This window comes from Eumetopias jubatus, unplaced genomic scaffold, assembly GCF_037043125.1.
Source record: "Eumetopias jubatus isolate StellerSeaLion01/CBP00866 unplaced genomic scaffold, mEumJub1_p1.0 scaffold_7, whole genome shotgun sequence".
Classification (NCBI taxonomy): Eukaryota; Metazoa; Chordata; class Mammalia; order Carnivora; family Otariidae; genus Eumetopias; species Eumetopias jubatus.
Genome location: NW_028274813.1, coordinates 21,552,252 through 21,565,747, shown reverse-complemented (window position 1 = coordinate 21,565,747; position 13,496 = coordinate 21,552,252).

Sequence of the window (13,496 nt, the reverse complement as noted above, 5' to 3'; positions counted from 1 at the left end):
TCTATTTAGTCATTTTACACATACTATAGAGTTTTGATATTATTTTCATCTTGAATTTTACTTTTTTAAAGATTTTATTTATTTATTTGACAGAGAGAGAGCACAAGTAGGCAGAGTGGCAGGCAGAGGGAGAGAGAGAAGCAGGCTCTCTGCTGAGCAAGGAGCCTGATGCGGGGCTCAATCCCAGGATCCTGGGATCATGACATGAGCCGAAGGCAGACACTTAACTGACTGAGCCACCCAGGTGCCCCTATCTTGAATTTTAGAGTTTAATCTTCTTGTTTGTAATATCATCTGATTCTCTCGCAATAGTGAACCAGTTCCTCATGTAATTTTTCATTCTTCCCTGTGTGCAACTCTTTAGCCAGGTTTGGCTTTTTCTATGAGAGCTCCATGTACTCCAAGGGGTGGCAACATTGTGGACAGAAATTTTGCATTGCTTCTGCTGTGCACTCCATATATTTCTGGGATCAATTTTTATATTATATTTTTGGCTTCAAGATTCTTGAGTCAATGCCTAAGGTAAATTTAGATTCTATTCATATGCTTAGAACCTTGAGTTTTCATGGGCAGCTTTTTGTCTCACCAGAGCCCTGGGCAGAATGATGCATGCTTCCTTGAAAGGTAATACAGGATACAGACTAAAAGCACCAACCCTAAATACTTTAGGGTTTTAATCTTCACTTGACTTTGTAATTAGCACTGAACCTCTGACATGTTCTAAAAAAAAAAAAAAAAAGACAAAAAACCCTGTGACAATTTCCGTGTCTAGAACCCTCCAATGAAAGGGAATTAGAAAAACTCCACATACTGGGATGCCTGGGTGGCTCAGTCAGTTAAGTGTCCACCTCTTGAGTTTGGCTCAGGTCATGATCTCAGCATTGTGAAGTTGAGCCCCATGTTGGACTCTGCACTGAGCATAGAGCCTGCTTAAGATTCTCTCTGTCCCTCTCTCTCTACCCGCCCCCCCCAAAAAACTCCACATATCAGCACAGCAAAATGGCCATCACAGCTAATGCACAGCACATAGCATGTGCCCTGCACTGTTCTAAATGTTTTACCTACATTGACTCATTTAATCCTTACAGCAACCTTACCAGGTAGGCAATATTATTAATTGTATATAAATTATATATAAATTTATATACATACAAATATTATATTTTTAGGATAGGAAAACTAAGTCACAGGGAGATTTTGTTTTACCATATGAACTACCTCAGGCATATTGTTTCACACTCAGTTCTGTATATAATCTTTTTTCTTCTTGTGTACCAGAAAAGGCTTGGTGGAGTGGTTGGGGTAAGGGATGAGGAGTGGGTGGTGGGGAATGCAGCTCACACTAGCACGGTCGGCAACACTGACAGAATCCAAAGTCTGCAATCAAATTCTTCACACTCTTTCCATTCAAAGCCATTGCTAGAAAGGGCTCATTTTCCAATACCAAAATTTCCTTCTGAAGTCATTTCTTCCCTAATGCCATTGGAGAGAGTGCTTTAATTTTCTAAAAGCTCGCAGACAACCTATGGCCATTTCCAGAGCACATCACTCCCTCTGAAATGAAAGTGCTTCTAATCTGTAGGACATGTGCAAAGGCTACCCAGAGTCACCTCTGAAATCCCTAGCCTCTTCCCCAAAATCACCTATCTTAATCATTAAACAAAAATAATCTTCCTAGATTCACTAGAATCATTTCATATAATGGAAGAAAAAAATACAATTCATTTGTCAAAAATATTTTGCTTAAAATTTCAAAGAAATGAGTTGAACCAGAGACTTTTTCTGATAGAACCAGCTTTTTATTGTCCATTGTGTGTAGGAAGAAATAAAGAAGATTATCGGGAAGAAAAAACAATATCCATAAAATTTAACCATCTATAATTTAAACTGGTGAAATTTCAATACTGCTCAAAACCTGCTATGATTTTCTAAACCATTTCTGTGGCAGCTGCAAAACAATAGTGGGTAGAACCACCTGTGAAATTAGTCCATGGTGCCTCTCCATTCTCCCATCCCAAGATGCTGGTGACAGAAGTTCGTGGCAGCAGAAGTGGGGTGGGATTGAATCTCACAGTTGGCCCTCCACTGAGAATCAGTGACTGGATTCAGGGCTCAAACCTGGGAGCTGCTGTATTCAGGTCACTCAAAACCTCTTTGTTTGTAAAATGAGGGACAACCGAAGTGTTAGCCAGCCACCTGATGATACTCCAACTCTCCAGTCTTAGAGGTCACCATTTCTTTAATATTTAAATTAAAATGGTGTAAGCTCCCATTCGAACACAGAGAAGAAAGCAGCATGTGGGCTCCCACCCTGAATAGCTCTGGAGACACCCAAGAGTATCCATTGCTCCAGGTGACCTTCTGCTCAGATTTCTCTGAGCCCCTAAATCTTCAACTCCACTCACAACTTGCCTCCTGCAGTTTAATCTTCCCTTCACTCTCAGTAGCCCAACAAATAAAGCAACACCTTTTTCCTTTGATTCCCCAAAGCCACCATGATGACAAGCCTTTTGAATGTATCAAACCATTTTTGAAGGCTTCAGAGTAAAAGGGATGTGGTGATGAGGGTGGGGAATGCCTCACATCACAGCATCATACTCTCATAAGCCTTAAATTTGAACTATAGACACTGCTCTTCTCAAAAGTCCCTCAACCATCCTCGATTATGGAAACTTATCCCTGGCTGTTTTTCTCCTCAGGGATCCCCATGTAGCTCAGGACTAGCCCTCTCTGCTTCTCTTCCTTCTGTAACCAGCCTTCGGGTTCCCACAATGTCTTATCATTTTTCATACAGCAGTTCTTCACTCCTTACCGTAAAGCTTCTGCAGCCTACTTGTTAACATGGGAAACTCATCTAGGTGCTTCAAAAATAAATTAATTAGTTAAGTAATTAATTAAAAATAAAGGGCCATCTATTTTTCCCTATTCCCTAGCCCCAACCCCAAACACATTCCTGGAAGTGGCTAAACTTGTACGTCAATGTCTTTAAGGAGAAGGGAGCAGTATAAAGACACATCCTTCCTCTTAAACGAATTATGCCACTTCCTCCTGTTATCTCCTGTGAAGAACCAGCCAGTCCACTTTTTTGTTTTAAATAGCAATGTTTCCCTTCCCACTGCAGGGAGTAACACCTGTTCTCCAGTGGGCATGAAGATGACACATGTGGACAAGCATACACAAACTGCCAGGCCTGTACTGAGTGTAAGCGCAATGTGGTTGCTATGATTTTTGACTGGTATTTTTTCTAACCCTCCCCTTTTGGAAATACATAGTGATCTTAAAAAAAAAAAAGGGAAATAAATCATATTACCCTCTGCTTTCAACTACCCAATAGACTCCCACTGCACTGAGAATATAATCCAGTGTCTTTATCACAGTCCTACTTCCTAGCCCTTCCTTATTCTCCTACCTCATCTCCAAAAACTCTTCCTCTTATTTGTAACACTCCAGGTATACGGGCCTTCCTTCAGTGCTTTCATTCAAGACACGTGTATTGAGCATCTACTGGGTCCCAGGTAATGTTTTAGATACTTGAGGTCTATCAGTGAACAGAACAGAAAACGCTTTCTCACCCAGAAGATATTGTAGCTGCTATTTCCTCTTCCTAAAACATGTTTACCCCAGAGCTTAGCAAGGTCCAGCTCTTCCTCATCCTTCATGTCTCAGTTCAAATGTTACCTCCTCCAAGAAGACTTCCCCAACCACACTTTGGAGTGGTGCCTTCCCCTCCCCTGATCACTGCGTTATTTCATCATTCTTCTTTGGTTTCAATTGTACTTATTATTTTCCAATATTATCTTGTTCACTTATTCATCTACATATTTAATTTTTAAATTTTAATCATTAGTCATCTGTCTTTCCCAGTTAGAAGGTAAGCTCCAATGAGAGCAGGGACTTGGTCGTTACACTCCCTGTTGTATCCCTAGCCCTACTGTAGGCACTCAATAAATTGTATACACCGAATGAGTGAATGAATGAAGGAAGAAAAGAATGAAAGAAACTGTATCTACTTTTGCTTGAGGACATTCTTCCTGCTCCATGTGGTCCTTATTGAGTTGTCAATAGTGGTACAGCCCTGCCATCCCTGGGTAGAGGTGGACACGTGACCCATCTTGGGTCAGTTATGGACCTGCATTCTTTTGGATCTGGTGATTAGTCCAAGCCAGGCCAACTGGTACACTTTTCCAAACTTTTCAAAATAGGAAGTTAAGAGGGATATATGAGCTTTAAGGATATATTGGTAAAGCTGCTGGTGGCCACCATCTTCCTCTGACATAGAGTCTTTCAAGCGTAGACCAGAATGAGATTAAAATTTAAGGTGACACTGACCAAGAGATAGAGCTAGAGAGAAAGCCTTAATAACATTAGTTGAGCCTGTGTTCCAGTCTTGCTCAAAGCCGTATATCCCAAGTCATTAAATTTCTATTTTTGCTTAAGCCAGCATGAGTTGGACTTTTGTACCATGTAACTGAAAGAGTCCTGACCTTGAACAGCTGACTCCCAAACCCCTCTACTCCTCTTTTCCAAACGAAACAGTCAAGCACAGCAGCCCCAAGCAATAGTCTTGGCATATGGCCCTGCCATCCTTGAGTGCTGTTTAAAACCTGAGCTTGAGAAAGGCAGTCACAAGTCTACTCCTACAATTCAGAAAAACTGCAAGCTGCTTGAGGGGTCGCCCCAATGTTCCCTTCCTCTTACTACTCAGTAAGCAACAAGGAGCAAGGTTTAAGGTCAATGGAGTGTGACTTTTTTCTCCCACCCCACACCCGCTCCGAAGAGCATCCTTTGCCCCAGACCTGGCCATCAATAGCACTGGCCATGGTTATTTTCCTATCTCTATTTCCCCCCAACCCCACCCCCTTTCCCAGGGGCCAGAGCCCAGATGAGAGGCAAACCAAAACCTTACACCTAAGCAGAGTGTGGCTGGCTTATTATTCTACTCTGTGAAAGACAAAAGCAATGATACCAGTTGGGATGATTATGCCTGGGTGGTTGCAAAACACCTTTCCTGCCAAAACCAGAGCCTGAGCAATTCACACTGGGTGCTTGAAATCTCATCAGAAAACACAAAGCAAAAAGCAGACAATAGGAACAAGGCCCTGATCTTGCTATGCTTAGCACCTGACTGGGCCACTTGACTTTTCAATCAAATTCTCCCTTTTCTTGAATATATTTATAACCTGGCAGGGATCTGGTCCCCTAAATAGAGTGCTACAAACATGAGTGCATCAGAAACAAAGACCTCCTCACCTTCCTATTCAAGAACTTCCCTTCACCCGCCAAGATCTAGGGGCAAGAAAACACTGAGATGAAGGAGCTTCTAAGGTCTACCAAATTCTCTGAACCACACAGTAAAAAGAGACAATGAAGAACCAGATTTGCCTTGGCCTGTGACTTGGGGGAGAGGCTGGTACTGTTTCTTGGATATGCTCTGCACAGAGTCCAATGTATGTACAGTGCTTAATATTCACAGTAATGGTTAGCTGTAGCAGGTTGATTGGCAGCCCCCAAAAGATAGGGCCATGTCCTGGAACTTGTAAAGGTAACTTTATTTGGAAAAAAGATCTTTGTAGATGTAATTTAATTAAGGATCTCAAGATGAGATTACCCTGAATTACCCAAGTAGGCTCTAAATTCAGTGATGAATGTCTTTATAAGAGTGAGCCACAGTGGCTCAGTCTGTTAAAGGGCCGCTCTTGATTTTGGCTCAGGTCATGATCTCAGGGTCCTGCGAGCAGGCTCTGTGCTCAGTGGGGAGTCTACTTGAGGATTCTTTCCCTCTTTCCCTCTCCCTCGGCCCCTCCCCCTGCTCGTGTACATGCACTCTCTCTAAAATTAATTAATTAATTAATTTAAAAAAAAAAAGAATGAGGCAGAGATTGGAGTTAGGAAGATGTAAGTCAAGAAACACCTGGGCCATCAGAAGCCGAGGAAGCAAGAAAGGACTTCCCTTCTGGAGCTTTCAGAGGGGACACAGCCCTGCAGACCCTTTGACTTCAATCTTCTGACCTCTAGAACTGTGAGAATAAATTTCTGTTATTTTAAGCCACCCGGATGGTGGAAAATCATTTTGGCATCCCAGGGAGAGTAATGCACCAGCCCATAGCATGCTTCATCTGTCCAATACCTGTGCCAGGTGCTTTGCGGTCACTTTCTCTTTCACTCATGGCAAAACATCCTTACAAGGGAGGGAATTTAGCCCCCTGAAGCAGACAAAGAGTTTAAAAACCTTGCCCAAAGTCTGCTGAGGAAAGGTAGCATCTGAATTCAAATTCGAATCCAAATCTGAAGCCCAGACTCCCTCCACCATGCCACTATTTCTGTAGTTACTACAGGTGTTTCTTTTCAAATCATTAAAGAATTGGGTCTGATCTGGATGCCCAATTTCTAGCATATTTGACACCTAGAACATCTTTTTTTGACACCTCCACTTCCTTTATAGGACACAATTATTTTTGGTAATAGTCATGAAATGAAACAAATATATTTGCTCATAGACTAAAATTTGCATTTACCAAACAAAATGATTGCGTTTCACAGCTGGCACTGTTTCACATTTAAACACATAAAAACTCCCAGTGGTCACACTGAAGGACATAATTAAATAATTAAATTCCATTTCTGTTCTTACAATTGTTGTACACCAACTGTCTTTCTAATCTACTGTCTAAACACAGATATATATAATGCCACAAGAGTTGGATGCATGAGTTGAGCCCTAAATGCAAACAATTCTGAACCCACGGGAATTTACTCTTGAAACAAATGAGCATGGCTGTGCCCTGAGTGTCGGGGTCTGACTGTATAACTGAGAGTTGTCCAATTAATTTCTATACTGAATATAAGATTTATTAAAAGATACATAGACCTTTTTTAAATGTGGTAAAAACACATTAAAAAATTTATCATCTTAACCTTATCTTTAAGGATATAGCTTAGTAGTGTTAAATATATTCACATTGTTGTGCAATCAATCTCCAGAATGCTTTCATCTTGCAAAAATGAAACCCACTACCCATCCAACAACTCATTTCCCCCTCCCTCTGACCTGCAGCAACCACTTTCTAATTTCTGTTTCTATGTACCTGACACCTTCGGTTACCTATCGGTAGAATAATACAATATTTGTAATTTTTGTGATTGCCTTACTTCATTTAAGTGAAATGTAGAAAATGTAAAAGTGTTTTTGAAAAAATACATAATACAAAGGAAACTAATAAAACTCATCAGTACCTGTGGTATTTAGGCCAAAAATACCAAAAAACTTATACCAAAAAACTGTTTCTTATAGGGAGTGTTCATCATTAACACTGCTGAGGATTCCTGCTACATGGACTATAATGAAATATAATGAAATACTGAATTTAATCAGCTCCGTTACCGTGTTTAAACTGTGCCAACAGTTCACCCCCTTCTTGCCTGCTCTGGGGACAGACTGCTGCCCACCTTGGGCATGCCGCTGCTGCAAAATATGCCAAGTAAGGGTGTGTGAGCCTCCAGACAACGAGGGCTACCATGCTTACCTGCCTAAATTAAAAAATGAAAGTGGGTTTTTTTCGATGACTAGGCCACCGGCCTCTGGGTTTCTATATTCCTGCTGCCCCCTGCTATGAGACGCTCAGAAGCCAGGGCCCACTTTGATTGCATTAGGGAGTTCTCTTGGAAATAAACTTCCAGAAGAGAAGTGGTGTGAGCTGAATGCAGACGACACTCCCTCAAGCAAACAAAAATATTGGTGTTTTTTTTCCCCAAAAACACATTCTTTTCCTTTAACTCATTTAACTTGACACTATTAGTAGAGGGGAAAAGCCATAACTCACCACTTTGCTGATCCCCAGCTCAGTACAGAAGCACTCTCCAGAGTGACTTCACCACCATGGTTCCAGGCTGTTGTATTTGTTTCCCTGTCTTTTCAGAATGGTAGGGACAATAAAGACTGGAGCAGTGCTCCCAGAACAGAACTGTGTCCTCTGAACAGAAACAGGAGACCAGGCTGCTGTAAGAGCCACAGCCTCTTGTCAGCAGGTTTAGCTGAAGTGAACACCATTTGTTCCTACCAACTGAGGGATGGAGAGACCTATCTAGTCCTAAGTACAATCTTGACCTCACTCAACCCCCCAGCTCCAGCCTCACTATTGTTTTGCCATGTGATCTGGGGCAAATTACTTAACCTCCCTAAAGCTCAGTCAACCATCTGTAGAAGGAAGATATATAAAATCTTTCCATGACCTTCTCCTTCCATCTTTAATGCCCTCCTTATTTGAGAACAAGAACTCCTCATATAAGGTTCCATGATTGTGGAAGTAGAATTCTATGGGAAAGCTCCAGAATACGCGAAACATGTCAAAAAGAGGATTTTAAGAATAGGAAAATAACATTACGTACATGTCATACACGTATTCCTTATAATGTAGGACATATAAACTAAATGGCATCTCAGGATAGGGTCTGGCATCTTGATACGTGTTTGCACCAAGAAAAGAGAGAAAGTTTGGGAGCAAGGGACCCAGTGCAGGCAGACTTGGGCTACAATAGGTTTAAGGAGATGTCTATAACTGTGGAACAGTCTGTGCTCTTTCATCCCCTACAAATGGGCCTCCAGTGGCCTCATCCAGACAAGCCCCAGCTTGACCTCCAGAGAGCAGCTATGTGAGGGATGAAGCATCTTGACCGGACCCTGTCAAATCTCCCAACCAGTCATTCCACCAAGACTGCATCGGGTTGGATTTGGGGTCTAGCTCCCATTGTGCACATAGTAGATACTCAATACATGAATAATACAACAATAAGTAAAGGGCTAAAATGTAACTGAAACTCTTTTATGTTCAAGGATAATTAGTCAGCCAACCACAACTGTAACTGATACTGATAAACAATAAATAATATTAATAATAATAATGTCCATACATTGCTGTTTTGTGTATCTTGTGAAGATTATAGGATATTGAATGCTTAATGGAAAGAAAAGGTTAATACAAAGGTAGAAGCCTCTCTGCAAGGGAAGGATGGTGGTTCTTAAGAATGTTTCATTATTTGCACAGTTTTGCTGAATCAAACTCTGTTTACCCTAGCTTACCAAAAGATAAATGTGGAAGTATGTGAATACCGTATAGATGTGTAACTGAGGAGGCAGTTCCACGCAACATATACTGCTTTGGCATGATAAAGCTTTTCATGCCAACTGAATGCATAAGGTAGCTCATTTCCAGATGAACTGAGCTATACCATCAGGGTTCTTGGTTGCAAATAAGAGAAATAGACTCTGATTAACTGAAGCGGAAAAAGGAATTGATTTGAAGCATAGACTAGTCTGCAGAATTAACAAGAAGCCTGGAAAATCAGCCTCAGGGAGGGATCAAGAAAGAGGTAGCAAAACCACAGCCCTGCCCTTGCAAAAATTTGCTTAGAAGGCTGCCACCGGCACCCTTGCTCCAGATAGTCACTATCGCACCACTGGACCTGGACATATGTAGGACCGCTGACTGCTCCTAAAACTTCATTTCATGCTCTCGAGATTCAAAATCCTCCGATTTTAAAACTTACTACAAAGCAACAGTAATTAAAACAGTATGGCACTGGTATAAACGCAAAATACAGACCCTGGAATAGAGATCCCAGAAAGAAACACTTACATACACGCTCAAATTATTTTTGAGAAGGGTTCTAAGGTAATTAGGTGGGGAAAAGACAGTCTAGTCAACAAATGGTGCCAAGAAAACTTATAAATGCAAAAGAATGAAATTGGACCTTTACCTAATACCATATACAAAAATTAACTCAAAGTGAATCACATACCTAAAGGCAAGACCTAACCTAAAACCATAAAATAACAGAAGATAACTCAGGACAAAACCTTCATGACATTGGATTTGGCAGGGAGTTCTTGGATATGATACCAAAGGCACAGGCAACAAAAGAGAAAAAATGGCAAACAGGACTTCATGAAGATTGCAAAATTTTGTACATCAAAAGATAGGATCAACAAATAAAAAGGCAAACCACAGAATGGGAGAAAATATTTGCAAATCATCTATCTGATAAGGAATTATATCCGGAATAGAGAACCCCTAAAACTCAACAACAAAAAACCAAGCAATCTGACTTAGAAATGGGCAAAGGACTTGAGTAGACATTTATCCAAAGAAGACACACAGATGATCAATAAGTATATGAAAAGATGTTCAACATCATTAATCATTAAAGAACTGCAAATCAAAACCACAAGATACAATCTCATACCCTTTAGGATGGCTACAATCAAAGAAACAAACAAACAAACAAAAACAGAGAACAACAAGTGTTGATGAGGATGTGGAGAAATTGGAACCCTGTGCACTGCTGGTAGGAATATAAAATGGTACAGCTGTTGGAAACAGTATGGCAGTTCCTCAAAAAATTAAACATAGAATTATCATATGATACAGCAATGCCACTTCTGGGTATATACCCCTAAATATCGGAAGCAGGGTCTCAAACAGATATTTGTACACCCATGTTCATAGCAGCATTATTCACAATCACTAAAACGTGGAAGCAACCTAAGGGTCCATCCACAGAAAAACAGATAAGAAAATTGTGGTGTATACGTACAATATAATATTATTCAGCCTTAAAAAGGAAGGAAACTCTGACACATGCTACATTCAGCATGGTGAAACCTGAGGACATCGTGCTGAGTGATATAAGCCAATCACAAAAATACGAATACTGTATGATTCCACCAAGGTACTGTACTTAGTTAAAATCACACAGAAAGCAGAATGGTGGTTGTCAGGGGCTGGGGAAAAGGAGGAACGGGGAGTTACTGTATAATGGGTATAGAGTTTCAGTTCTACAAGATGAAAAGAGTTCCAAAGATGCATGGTGGTGAGGGTAGCACCTTATAAATGTATTTAATACCGCACACTTCAAAATGATTGAAATGGTAAGTTTTTACTTTCTGTCCTTTACCACAATTTAAAAAACTGAAAAAAAAGGGGGGGTCATAGTCTTGAGGGCAAGCATCAGACTGGGTACCTTGAGATTTTGGCCCCTGTTTCTGGATGAAGAGGCAGGGAAGGGATGACCTGCCCCACCCAATTTCCTAACAAGAGGTCTGGCCCTGCCCTCCATCCTGCTCGGCATGAAGCAAAACAGGCAGAGTGTTCTGGGAAGCCTAAACAACAAATAACTCTCATCCATCTCATTGAAATTAAACAACCATAAGGAGCCTTTATTCTCATCATCTGTCGAAACTAACCTGGATGGAATTCTTGGTTTTCCTGCCCAGCATTGCCACCCCAACCTGTGGTATCCTCAGTGTGGACGTGCTGGGCAGGAAAGGCAGGGGGCTCTTTCCAAAATGAAGGAGATGGATCTCTGACTTCCTTCCAATTAACCAGCCCATCACTTTTATTTATCATCACTCATTCATTCAACAGATGTGTCCTCCTGTGTGCCTGGCACAGAGTCCAGTCCTAGAAATACAGTTATGAAATGGAAAGACAGTCACAGCCCTGATGGGATTTATAGTCCAGTGACCCAATATTCACCCCTAAGGAAACTTATAGGATGTTCTTTTCTGGAGGCTTTTAATAATGGCCTAAATTCTGATCAACTTCCTGGCCTCCAAGACGCTATCCCTCAAAAAATAAAAATGACCTCGATGACCACTCAACTTTCCCTCAACCTGTGGGATGTATAAAGTGTTCAGATGTTGAGGTTTGTCACATTTTAGAATTCATGTAAACAGACGATTATTAAGGAATGGAAATGACTCCCTTCAGCTGAGGTCCCTGAGATTTAAACAACAGAGCAGCCTGCTGTGCCCTGTTTCCCTAATTACCGTTTGGCATATTTCACACAAGGAGGTACAAAGCTAAGCAAACACAGACATTCTGGTGGTCCCCAGGTACCCCCCTTTTTCCCCCCCATAGCTTGCCCTGTGGCAAAATACAATTTATTTTAATTTTGAAAAGACCACAAAGCTTTCAGCAGCTTCTCACTGATAGGCCCTGGAGAAATCAGAAAGGTCTAGGAGGGTAACTACTTGACTTTGAATTAAATGGGATATATACATATATATTTTAAATGGGATATTTTTATAAATCATTTTGCATCTATTCTTAAAACTAGCAGGGGGAGCTGACAAGTTATCACATGGGACCACAGACTCAGTGCCTAAGAATAGGTGCAGTTGGTATAAATACTTAAAGTAGCCTGGGTATAGGAAAAGAAGTCCTATCCTTGCATTACAACTAAGCATAAATAACCACCATTATATACCGTTAAAACAAATTCAACAAAACATGGCCATGTAACATCACTCTCTTTAGGTAGCTTGCCTTAAGAAATGAGAGGGGAACCTACCTAGGTATCCAACCTTCTGGTCATAACTTTTATTAGTTGTACAACATTGGTCAATTTGCATCCCCTTTTGCGGCTTTAAAGTCTCAACTGTAGAATATGAAGCTCAAACCAGAAGAACCCTAAAGCCCTTTTGGTTAACAAAATATTTTCAGAGTCCAATATGTGCCCTACACTTTATACACACTGTACTTTACAACAAGGATGCAAGATAACCATTATTGTGCCCATTTCTCAGATGAGGAATCGGGGCTCAGAGAATATGGGTATAGCTGGCACTCGACTTCAGATCAGTCTGGTTCCAAAGCCTGTGCCATTCCACCCTGTAGAATTTTCCACTATGTGCCTAGGCCCCTATGCTTACAGGCCCCTGCAACTCTAGGGAAGCAAGAGAGCAAAGACACAGTCTCATCAACTAGGCCTAAACCAAGCCAACAAATCAACAGGGGGAAATGCAAAAAAATTATATATAGCTCCAGGAAGGCAAGGGCTTGGCGTGGTGCGGGGCGGGGGGGGGGGGGGGGGGGATAGAAATAAAGAAAATGAATGGCAAACAGAAACTATAAAATCAGAATCTATGATAACTAGAAATAGAATAAATTACCTACTTAACTGTGTAATTAAGGACCCTATTGCTTTCCATCTTCTGCTCTGCCTCCCTATGTCATGTGTGTATTAAGCTTGGTTCTCCTCAAGGTCATGGGATAGCTGCTGGTGCAACTGAGCGACATGCTTCCTCATTCAAATCTGCCAAGAGAAAGAGAGATTTTTGTCTGAGCATTGCAAGCAAGAGTCCTGAAGTTCACGGCATGACTTCTTGGGTCACACTCCACCCCTGAATCAGTAACCACGGCCAGAGAGGTAGGATGGCTGAAGCACCCAGAACCCAATCCCCCCTAAAATACTGTCCTTACTGATAGCTTCTCCCCTTTCTTCCTACTTTACTGGGCCTTACTTGCTCATTCACACTACTGATTCTCAGGGACGGCTTCAAGGGTGTGTGACACGTAAAAGTCACACACGCTCTTGGTTTAATGCTCTGCTGTCACGGTCTTGAAATTCTTAGGAAGGTTCGAACAATGGGCCCCACATTGTCATTTTGCATTAGGTTCTGCAAATTATGTAGCCAGTCCTGTTAACTACTCCTCTTC